The sequence below is a fragment of the Strix aluco genome, chromosome 1 (genome assembly GCF_031877795.1).
Source record: "Strix aluco isolate bStrAlu1 chromosome 1, bStrAlu1.hap1, whole genome shotgun sequence".
In the NCBI taxonomy this organism is placed as follows: domain Eukaryota; kingdom Metazoa; phylum Chordata; class Aves; order Strigiformes; family Strigidae; genus Strix; species Strix aluco.
Genome location: NC_133931.1, coordinates 2,439,509 through 2,450,125, shown reverse-complemented (window position 1 = coordinate 2,450,125; position 10,617 = coordinate 2,439,509). Strand labels below are relative to the sequence as shown.

At 51.2% G+C, this 10,617-nt stretch overlaps 1 protein-coding gene across 5 annotated transcripts in view; it reads left to right on the top strand.

Moving 5' to 3' along the window:
* The first annotated feature begins 290 nt into the window (after nucleotides 1-290).
* The window catches only part of ADGRB1 (adhesion G protein-coupled receptor B1), a 283,954-nt gene continuing 273,627 nt past the window's right edge, over nucleotides 291-10,617 (top strand). For all 5 annotated transcript variants that reach the window (XM_074830207.1, XM_074830119.1, XM_074830046.1 and 2 more), the window contains exon 1: nucleotides 291-1,317. The gene's annotated coding sequence lies outside the window, so the exon portion shown is untranslated. The remainder of the gene's footprint in view (nucleotides 1,318-10,617) is intronic.

The window sequence follows — 10,617 nt, the reverse complement described above, 5'->3', positions numbered from 1 at the left end:
CTCCTGCCCACCCTCCGCCTGCCTGTCCCGGGGCTCCCCACCATCCTGTCCCGTCTCCCGTCCCCCTCCCCAGGTTGTCAGCAGCGGGTGGGGGTGGGGGGGTGGTGGTGAGGGAGCCCCAGCAGCCCCTTCTCCCTCCCGGCACCCAGGGAGAGGCGAGCCGTGTCCCTGCGCATCCCTCTGCGGGCGACCCGCATCTCTCCCGCGCTGAACGCCCGCAGGTTTGGGTTTTTTTTTTTTTTGGGGGGGGGGGGGAGGGGGGGGAGAGCAAAGCCCCTGTCATCCCCACCACCACCATCCCAGCTCCCTCTTCACCTCCTGGCTCCCCGCTTAGGGCTAAGCTGTCCCGGGGAGGCTGCGTTGCCCGGCCGCCAACGCACTCCGGCTCTCGCTGGCTCCTCTGCTCCATCCATCCATCCATCCATCCATCCATCCATCCATCCATCCATCCTCTCCTCCTATAGGCTAGCGGAGCATGCCCGATGCGATACGGTGGCAGTTAGGGTCCTTCCCTATAGCTGCCTGTTTTACAAAGCTCCGATCCGTGCGTGTGCGTGTGTATGTGTGTGTGCATTTTATCCCTCCCTCCTATCCCTCCCTCCCTCTCTCTCTCTCTCTCTCACTCTAATGTGTGATCTGGAAAGCTTATAAAAGCCTGATGTAATCCTTAATGCAGCCCCTGGCTACAAAGACTGGATCTAGTTTCACAGAGAGAGATTCAGAAGCAGAATTAAAAAAAAAAAAAAAAAAAAAAAAAAAAAAAAGTGGGGGGAGAAGAGAGAGAAAGAAAGAAAAGCAGACGAGTGGATTTTAAACAAACATATCTTTCTGAAGAAGACCATTCTTGCTCCTCGCTGCTGGGAAAGCTACTCTGAACCCTGCTGTATATTTTTTTTAAAGGAGAAGACTTGATTGTCTGCTTGGATCTAATGATTTACTGGCTTTTAACTGCGTTTTTCCCCTCTCCTAAGGATTCCTCAAAAAACGGCTTAATTATTTTCAGCTTTTCTCTTCCACCTGCCTGTCTGCAGAGACACCAAAGGTTCTCCCTTCCTCTCCCTCCCCACCCCCATTTCTTTTAGGAATTTTTTTCCCCTTTTCTGTTTAATATATACATATATATATATATAAGTGTGTATGTATATATATATGTAGAGGCAGGAGTGGAGGGAGCGGAGGGAGGGAGAGCTCTGCCATCCTTTTGGACTTCACGCGCTGCCCAATGTTGGGCTGGTTACCCCTGGATATGTTGCTGGTTTCCATTTGGAATTTGACAAAAGGAAGAAGGAGGATATAAAACCTGGGGAGCTCTGCAAGGTAAGGGGCTCCTGGCCACCCTTCCTTCTTCCTTGGAGGGGAGGGAGAGGGGGCACACGACTTCTTGGGGCTGCGTTTTGCCTTGAGTGTAGGGGGGGTCTCTCTCCATCCCCAGGGGAGGCAGGGATGGGGGCAGAGGTGGGCACCCGCTCCTCTGCTTTTTGCCCCTGGAAACAGCACCCGGAGGATGTTTTCGACCCCTCCGCTCTGCAATTTGGACTGATAGAGCATAATCACTCCCTGCCATGGGAAGTTTTAACTTTCGTGCATGCGGGTCCTGTGGGCAAACATCAAGCGGCGGTGGAAAATATTGATGTCTGCAGGATGCGGAGGGGGAAATGCATTTGTGTCCTGGGGAAAAGAGCTGGGGACTGGGTTGTTCCTGGGGGAGAAGGCAGCCAGGCAAGGGAAGAGGAGCGGGGGATCGTGATGGGAGAGCTGCAGAGCCAGCTGGGGCTGAACTGCAAAGTGCTGCGAAGCCGCGGTGCCTTCGCGGGCAGCCCTGGGGTCCGGGACTCCTCAGCTGCAATGTTGGCAAACAAAGTCTCAGAGGGATAGGCAGCTGCCTGCTCCGGGCATGAATCTGCCTCCATCCCAGCTCCTTGCCTTCCTCCTTTTCCTTGGAGTGCTTGGGGCGGGGGGGTCCTTGCTTGCTTTGCAGCTCATGTGGCACCTTCCCAGGGCTGGAGTCAATGGCTGGGGAGGCAATAAGCTCCTAATGTGCTCCCCCAAATGCCATTTATCAGCACTTTGCTTCACACTGTAGGAGAAAATTAGCCTTTAGCCAATATAGAAATCAGAGTATGGCACAGACACACACACACACACACACACACACACACACACACACGCTGCTCCTGGAGCTGGGCTCCTGGGGGTTGCTGGCACCCAGGCATGGCTTAGCCTTTCTCTGGGGGGGTGGAGAGAGAAGGAGTCTCCATCAGGGATGCGTAATTACAAAGCATCTTGTTCTGAATCACCCTGTGTGGGAATGAATCGCAGAATTTGTCTCTCCCTCTTCCCCCACCGCCCCCTTCCCTTTCACGGCCTGACATTCGCTGATGGAGGGTGGCTGTTGATGCATCTTCAGACTTTCGCAGAGAGGTGTTTCAGCCATGGCTCTGCCAAGGCTGGAAGGAAAAGCAGGGTGGAGGGGAGCAGGTAGAGGTTTCAAAGGGACTTTTCAGCCTGGTTGTGCCCTGGTCTGGCCGAGAGAAGGCATCGGTCTCTGACAATTGAAGGCACGGATTGCAGATCAACTCTGCAAGGTACCTTCAGTTGTGACTCACACTCATGTCCCTGATCATGCCCTGGCCAAGGAAACAACCCCTGTGAATCAGTTACACAGAGAGGAGGTGGTGGGGAGGGGAGTATCAGGGCAAGGTCAAAGGGATGGAGAGCAAAAAGACACCCCCCCTCCAACCCTGACCACCCCATCCCTTTGGAGCTGGGGTTTTCCAGGGCTCAGGATCAATCCGGCTCCAGCAGTGGGTCTGGCGAGCGCCAGGGCCAGCTGACAGCTGATGGCTGAGGGAGGAGGAGGAAGGGAACTGGGGAAGGGGGGGGGGGGGGGGTGAGGAAGAACGAAGCTACTTTGACAGATGCCAAAACCTGCCTGCGCGGCAGAGCAAAAATTGCAGCGCCTCGAAAGCCAGTGCTTCCTGGGAGGGTGCCAGGGGGTGCTCAGGGTGCAGGGTGCACCTCCCCGGCCCCTTTACCTGTTGATTAGCTATAGGTCTGCTCTTGCCTGGCCACGCAAAGCCTAAGGAAAGCCAGGAGAGATGAGCCCCAGGCACTCCGCGGAGTTGACTGGCGACCTCCGCCGCGTAGCAGGGAGGACTGTGTATTAATGATGATGACTCTGCTTTGGCTGGTGCTGAAATATCTGTATTATCTATTATCAGCTGGGAGACGAGGCTGGAGGCTTCGCAGAGCTGGGATCTCATCCAAAGCCTGGGCTGCTAAAGGAAACAAACAACTCCCCGTGCATATTAAGTGGGTCCCTAATTAATTAATGACTCATTAACCTGGGTCCTGCAGTCCTTACTGTGCCCAAGACCTCGCTGAGGAAGAGGAAGGAGGTCGCAGGGCAGAGCGGGAGAGTTTTTTACCCTCGGAGGGTGCTGAGGAATTGCACCAGCTCTCAGGCAAGCCGCACTGCCAGGGGACAGGGTGGCCATGGGTCTGAGCCAGGCAGGGGACAGGCAGAGGGTTGAGCAGGCAGGACATCCTGCCTGCTGGGTCTCAGCTGTAGCAGAGGGGCATGGCGAGCACGGGGGTGCTGGCTGGGGGGAATCAGGGGACCCTCCATGGTCCCCTCCATGTGTTATAGTGGGGTCAGGGTGCAGCATCACTTCTGCTGTGGAGGGTGAAGGGGAAGGCCAGGCAGAAACTGGACAGGGGCAAGGACAGGAGCAGGGGTCCTGGCCCTTTCCATAGCACTGGGGAGGGTGTTACAGAGCCCTGGGTGCAGGAATAGAGTCTTGGAGCCCCCCCATAACTGACCAGCAAATGTGGGCAGGCTCAGCGAAAGACTGGCTGCAAAGTGGGGTGGTTTTCCGTTAATGAAGGGTCTGTGCCACTATTCCCCTTACATGGGGTAAACTGAGGCAGGAGGGGTGTGCCAGACCCCACAACCTTGCTGAGAAGTGTGTCTGTGTGTGCGTGGAGACTCCTGAACCCCAGTCGCACCCCCAAGGAGCAGCCGAAGGCAGCCTCCATGGTGGGGAGGGGGAGCATCGCTCCCATCTCACTGCTCCGCCGCCCTGGGGAGACCTGCATCGTCCTCTGCCCCCGCGGGCACTCAGAGGTGCTCTGGGACACACACACAGCCCTCCCCTCCCTTGCAACACCCCGCAGCCCCCTTTTGCAAGCACCCCAAACTTAGCAACACCCCCCCACGCACACACTCCTTCCTTCCCATGGCATCGGGGCTGTCCCCGCTGTAACCCCGGGCGGGAGAGGCTGGAGAAGGCTGGGGGGGACATCTCAACCTCATGTCAAGGTACCCCCCTATCCCTCCTAGCCCCGGCAGCTCTCGGTAGCTGGCGGGGGGGGGGGGAAGCCAGGGGCGACCAGGGCTTGCGGCGAGTGGCGGGGAGGTGGCGCTCGCAGCCCGGCTATCGCCGCCCGCCGCCCCCGGAGCGTGCGGCTGCTCGGCACAGCCAGCTGGAGCGGTGCCCCCCCTTTTATTCTTCCCCCCCGCTATTAAAAAAAAAAAAAAAAAAAAAAAAAAACCAAAACAAACCACCAAAAAAACCCACTCCCTACGGCTGGGGCTCGCAATAAGGGCTGCCTCGCACCCCGCACCCAAAACATGCCGCCCCACGGGGTTTATTCCCCACTCTGCGAGCATCACTTTCCCACGGGCTTTTTGCCAACACCCCCCTTCCATGTTTTTTTACCGAACTCCCCCGCATGGTTTATGCACCCCACTTCTCCCCGCTCTCAGGATCCTTGTGAAACCAGAGGTTATCCGGGCTACCACGGGCTCTCCCTGGCAAGCGGCATGGGCAGCTCTGCTGGCCCCCATGCCCAGGAAGGAGGGGGGGGAGAAACAGCCCCCAGCCCCAAGGGCTCGCTGGGGGGGCTGTGTACAAGCCCTTGCTCCCTACAAGTGGGACACGGGTTGCCCAAGTGCCCTGCTCCTGCGAGTCAGCCCAGAGTATCGTCCAAGCAGGGATCGTGCCCCTTCATTGCTCCTCGAGGGGAGGAAGATGATGGAGGGGCTTCCCTTGGTGTTTGTGAGGTTGCAGGTGGCTTTTTTTTTTGGTCCCCTTTTTTTCTGGGAGAGAGAGGGGGAAGAAGAGTGATCATAGATCCAAATTCGCCTTCTCCTGTAGCTCAAGTAGCATGCAGGAAATCCCCCGTCATCGATACCTGTTGCAGGGTATCAGCTTGGCTCATTAATCAGCTCCAGGAAACCTTCGCTGGTAAACAAATGAGTCAAAGCCTTTCTCTGGGCCTGATCCTGGGTTTGCAGCACAGTGATTGCCACCTTTCTAGGATAGGTGCAAAGAGAGAGGAGTATTTTCTTCAAGATGGATGACAGGCTGTTTCTGTAACTAGCTCGCCTCCTCCCCTTGGAGAAAATTCACATCCCCAGGCGAGCCTTCAAAGGGAAGGGAGCTGGCACCTGGCCTGGAGGTTTGCAGAAGACTGTCATTCTCGGTGTCGCAGCACATATTGGAACAGCTCGATGTGGCTGCAGACAAAGCGCAGGGGTCCCTGGCACATCCCAGCGCTCACCGTGTGCAGGACGCTCCCTTCTTCTCGTGGCTCCTTCCCCAAATTCCCTGGGCTCTCCACTTGTCTGGGGTTTGCAGAAGGGGCTGGAGTGAAAGAGGGCAGGAGGGGGATGCGTGTGCTTGGGTGAAACTGGGCTGAGGCGTAGGTAACTTGCTGATGGGGGGTTGATGCACATCTGTATATTTGGGTGGGGATTTGGGGCTCTGAAGCATGGGAAGAAAGGGGCTGGGACACAGTTTTCTTATCCCAGCTGGGGATAGGAAGCTCCTTCTTTGCATCTCAGTTGCTTTGAACCATATCTCTGCCAGGGAAAACTGTATTTCAGTGTCCCATCTGCCTTGAAAATGCAGAAGCCTCTTTTGGCTTGAAATGCACTCTTTTCCTTTAGATTCATGTGTGGCCTCCTGAGGTCCCAAATCCACAGGGGACCAGCCCTCTAAGTCCCAAATCACCATGACGGGGACCTGTGGCAACCCTCATTTCTCCAAGTCAGGGCCATCTCAGATGTCATCCCAGTCTTTGGCAACCTCCAGCATCCCGGTATAAAAGGTGCCACCTGCCTTGTAACCCCTCTTAAAGCTCCTGCTGCCCAAAAGACAATTCTTCCACAGCACCACACCACCCCCAACCCAATACTGGTATCATTTTATTATAACGTATGAAACCGCCACCTGGAAGACAAACTTCTCTCTTGGAGAGCAATCTGGCAGGCCAGCCCATGTGCAGAGTGTGCATCCCTTTCTCTTATATGCATTCCATGTGGTAGCTGGCTCTGTAATACAGTTTGCAGTATGCTGAGGCTACCAAACACAACACACGTTAAAAAAAAAAAAAGAAAATAAGAAGTAAATGAAGTCCCTAAAGAACATCCGTTCGTCTTCACATCTTGGGTTTAGAAATTCCTCGCGGTGCCTCTTGGAGCGAGGGTTTTGTATTAGTCTGGTTATGCTGAAATAATGTGTCATGTTGCTCCAGGAAGCTGTCAGGGAAGGGGAAAGAAAAAAAAAAAAAAAAAGGAAAAGAAAGATAATATTTTAAATCAGAGGGCTGCTAGATTGGTGACTCTGTCTCGCAAAGACACACATCACTGCCCCCTTTATGAAAATTTAAATTGGTTACCTCTGTCAGAGAAAATGAGAGAAGATTTGCTGATTTTAATTTGTTAGAGCGAATCACCTCCTGCCAATGTTATCAAAATTGAACTAGGGATGGTTTTCTACTTTCCTTCTCCTACTCCCTCTGCATTTTTTTCTGAAACATCCCTTCATAAAACATTGATCAAGGAGTGACCAGCTGATGATAAATGAGTTGTTGAAACTGTGAGCTCTGCCGTTGTTTGGTGTTGTGCCTTATCCCTGGGACAAGGGGGATTGGTGAAAGCAAACGGTATCTGGAGGAAGAACGAACAGAGACCTTGTAAGATAATCTAGACTTTCTACCAGTTTTGAATATTTTGGGGTAAAAATGGAAAGAGATGGCTTTAATCTTATGTGGTGCACTCTGTTAGATTGAAGTGCATGTATGAAGTACATAAAGTATGAAAAATCCTCCTTCCAGTGAGCATCACAGTTTTTTGGGAGGTGGTTTACCCCAGGTAGAACTGCTGCTTACTGACTTGATTTGGCCTGAGAGAGGGACAGAGGAATCCGCATATATTTAGGACACCATTTTGTGCATGCTATATGTATGCACCAGTATATACTATTGCCACGCTCTTTTTCTGAACGTCTACTTTTGGTCAGAGACAGGCCTTGTGATACCCCATTCTATGATTTCAGCACCTCCACCTGCATGCTCACCTTGTCTCCTGCCTGTTATCAGGCTGGCTTTGCTAGATGGAGATATTTCCTCAGTTTTGGAGCTCAGCTGGCCTATAATAAAGCCCTTGCTGTTTGAAAAATGGCTCTTTTCTTTCTTCCCTCTGCCAGATATTAGAACTATCCCATTCCTGGCAGACCTACCTATTCCATATTCATTGAGAGTTAGCATAGTTCTCTCTAAATGCTTTCAGGACAGGGGTCATCATGATTTCCATGCTAGAAAAGATCTGGAGCTGAAATGCTTTGTCTCTGTCCCATCTGTACTCCTGTCTTCTTGTGGACCTCTCAGCTGACCATTTAAGCCTACAGTTCCACAAACCACTGAAAGGTTGGTCTACCCAACACCAAACCCCATGACTTGATTTTAAAAGATGCTGTAGTGCCATCCTCACTAAGGCTAAGGGTGTTGCAGGGTTGATTTCATCCACTGCCAAACCATGTGTCTCAGGGCAGGGGTTCAGGTCACAGTTAATTTAGACATTTGTATTTCTGCACTTTCGTGTTTTCATCTGTAAAATGGGGATGATTGGCTTCCTCCTCAATGGTGCTCTGTGTCAAATGGACTTGGTCAACAACACCTCCTTTGGGTTTCTGAGATGAAGGGCACCAGCCAAGCACCAGGCATGAATTTTTATTCTTGTGTTTTGACTGTGAATTCTTGTCCACCCTTAAACTTTCCTCCTGAGTCGTGTTTTCTTGCCCTTTCTCAATCCTTATTTTCTTGATGTCTCTCTACAGCTGAGTTTCTGGAAGTATGCATATGTCCTGTATCCACCTTGGGTTTCCTCTGGATTAAAGACATGTTTTTTCAGGAGGCCTTGTATAACACTTTGTCCTGCAAAATGGTACTTTGTATAGTGCAACCCACTTCTATATGCAAGTAGATTAAGACTGGGGTAGGAGTCTGGTTTGTACTGTATGTTGTTTAGCAGCAATCTAACAATGGCTATCTTCTCGAAACAAATATCTGCTGGTTCCTGCAAATGAAAGTCGATACACCTTCAGAAGGAAATTTGTCCCGATGGGGTCTTTTGTATTGAAAGCCCTGTTGGTAGATTTATTCATTGTGCGGGTTCCTTCCCTTAACAAGTCAGTTATTCATTGGCCATTGCTTGAGGGTTTGTGGAATTTATGGTCATAGTCCTGTAATCAGATATTTTGTTATAGAGGGCTTTGCCACTTTGGAAGGTTTGAATAAATCAGTATGCAGCAAAAATTGATCCTCTCACAATCTATTTCTGGACTCAGCTCCTGCTTTAAGAGTATTTTCCCCCTTCTTGAGCCATAATACTAAAGCTTTTGCATGTTTGTGTCCTGGTCAGTTCTACCAAAGCTATGCATCATTGCACATGCACAGACATATGTATACACTTATGCATGCTTTCTGGGCATGATTTTTGTTCTGACCATGCTTGAGATATATGCTGGTGCCATTTCCCAGGCAGGAAAAAAAAAAAAAAAAAAAAAAGGAGTTTTTCTATATGACCTGACTTAAGCATCTGGATGTTGGAAAGAACTGCTTGAAAAGGCTTTAATCAAATGCCAGTGAAGAAAGGGAAATCTGATTTTGAGTAGCTGCGCTGATGCCTTAAGTACTAAAGAGCTTGGCCTGCTAATCTCCACTTCTCAAATGTTGTTCTACAATCTGATCAGCCCTATTGAGCTGAAACAAGGGTTAATTGCTGACAAAAAGCTCTTCACCTTTGTGTACACAAAGAAAGGGGCAAGGGTGAGCACCTTGCTTTTTGGAGCTTAGGGCAAGCTTGCCACAGGCAGGCAATGGTAAGGGAATTTGATTCTCCTATGCACCCCAAGAATATCTCTCTGTGAAAGTAAAATTACAGCAGAGCCTATGATTTCTATGGCAGAAATCAGGGATGGGAGGAGAGAAAAATCTCTGTAACCTAGCAGCCTGTACAGCTGCTGCCTGTTAGGTCGTCAGTGATGTTAAATGTGTTAACGGCAGTGAACCTCTTCCCTGCGAGCAGGGCTGAACTCTCTTGGCACTTACGCTTGGGATGGAGTTTGGCAGTGATATGGTTAGTCAATGGTCTGACATGCTGCCTGCCTTTCAAGTGTTCCCCGAGGCAGAGCATCTTTCTAGGGAAACTCTGATGGCTCTAGGGGTGGATTTTGATTTAGGAAGAGTGCATGACAAAGGACATTTAGTGCCTGGTCTGCTCTGGTGAGTGCAGCCAGCCAGAATGTGTGTGACTTTGTGAAAAGGACCATGTGGATTATGTCCATAGAGCATGTGGGTAGACAAACACATGGGTCCTGATGGGAGAGGGGGTCTCTGAGATGCCCACATCTCAGCAGAGGCAGCAGATGTAACACAGCACTGCATTTCCAATCACCCATCTTAGCAGTTGCAGATCAGCCATGAGGGCAAGTGAAGGAATAAATAAATAGTGAATGTACATTTGCTGCTTATTCTGAATGCTTAGAAAAATAACATGAGCAATGTTAAATATTGTCTGTCCTGTGTGACTTGTTGGCTTCTGCCAGCTTGGGGTTTTTAGATATGTTAATAGGGATAGCAATGCTGTCAGGACTTCCAGATTCTCCAGATGGAGACGATTCTGCTACCAGCAGGAGGGATGGTGACAGTTAGAAGAGCAGCCAGTCTGGGAGGGCAAAGGGGAAGCCAGGAGACATCCCAGCAAAATGCCAGTTAGCTGCGGGACCCAGTTAAGTAGGATGCATGGAAATATCAGGAAGGCATCCTTTGCTGTGAGAGTTAACATGTTTGTAGATGTACCCAGGGCATCCCTCAGGGACTAGGTGACTGCCTGTCTGTGGGCAGTGCCTGCAGGCATGGAAATGCTACTGAAAGTGGAAGTTCTGGTAGCAAGCCCCCAGATGGGGTAATCTCAGTCCAGAGCCTGACCCTCTACCAAGACTGAGGAAGACGGTGGTGTGGGTTTGAGCAGGTGATTTCCAGACGTCCCTTCTAACCTCAAGCATCTGTGATTCTGTGAAGATGGGACATGAGTGCTGCAGACTTTGGTGCTCCCACTAGACACAGCTGCCCTCAGGAGCTGTTCTTTGTCCTGTATATGGTGAGCAGAAGTCTTGTAGGGTATTTAAGGTGTCTTGGGAAAAGCACTGAAGGCTGTCTTGCAGGACAAACTCCAGGGTGGGACTGTATGACAGCACCCTTTGGGCTTAGCATCTCAGAAGGAAGGAAATCTGTTGGAGACTGAGGTCTAGGGGCTGAAATCTAAAGGTG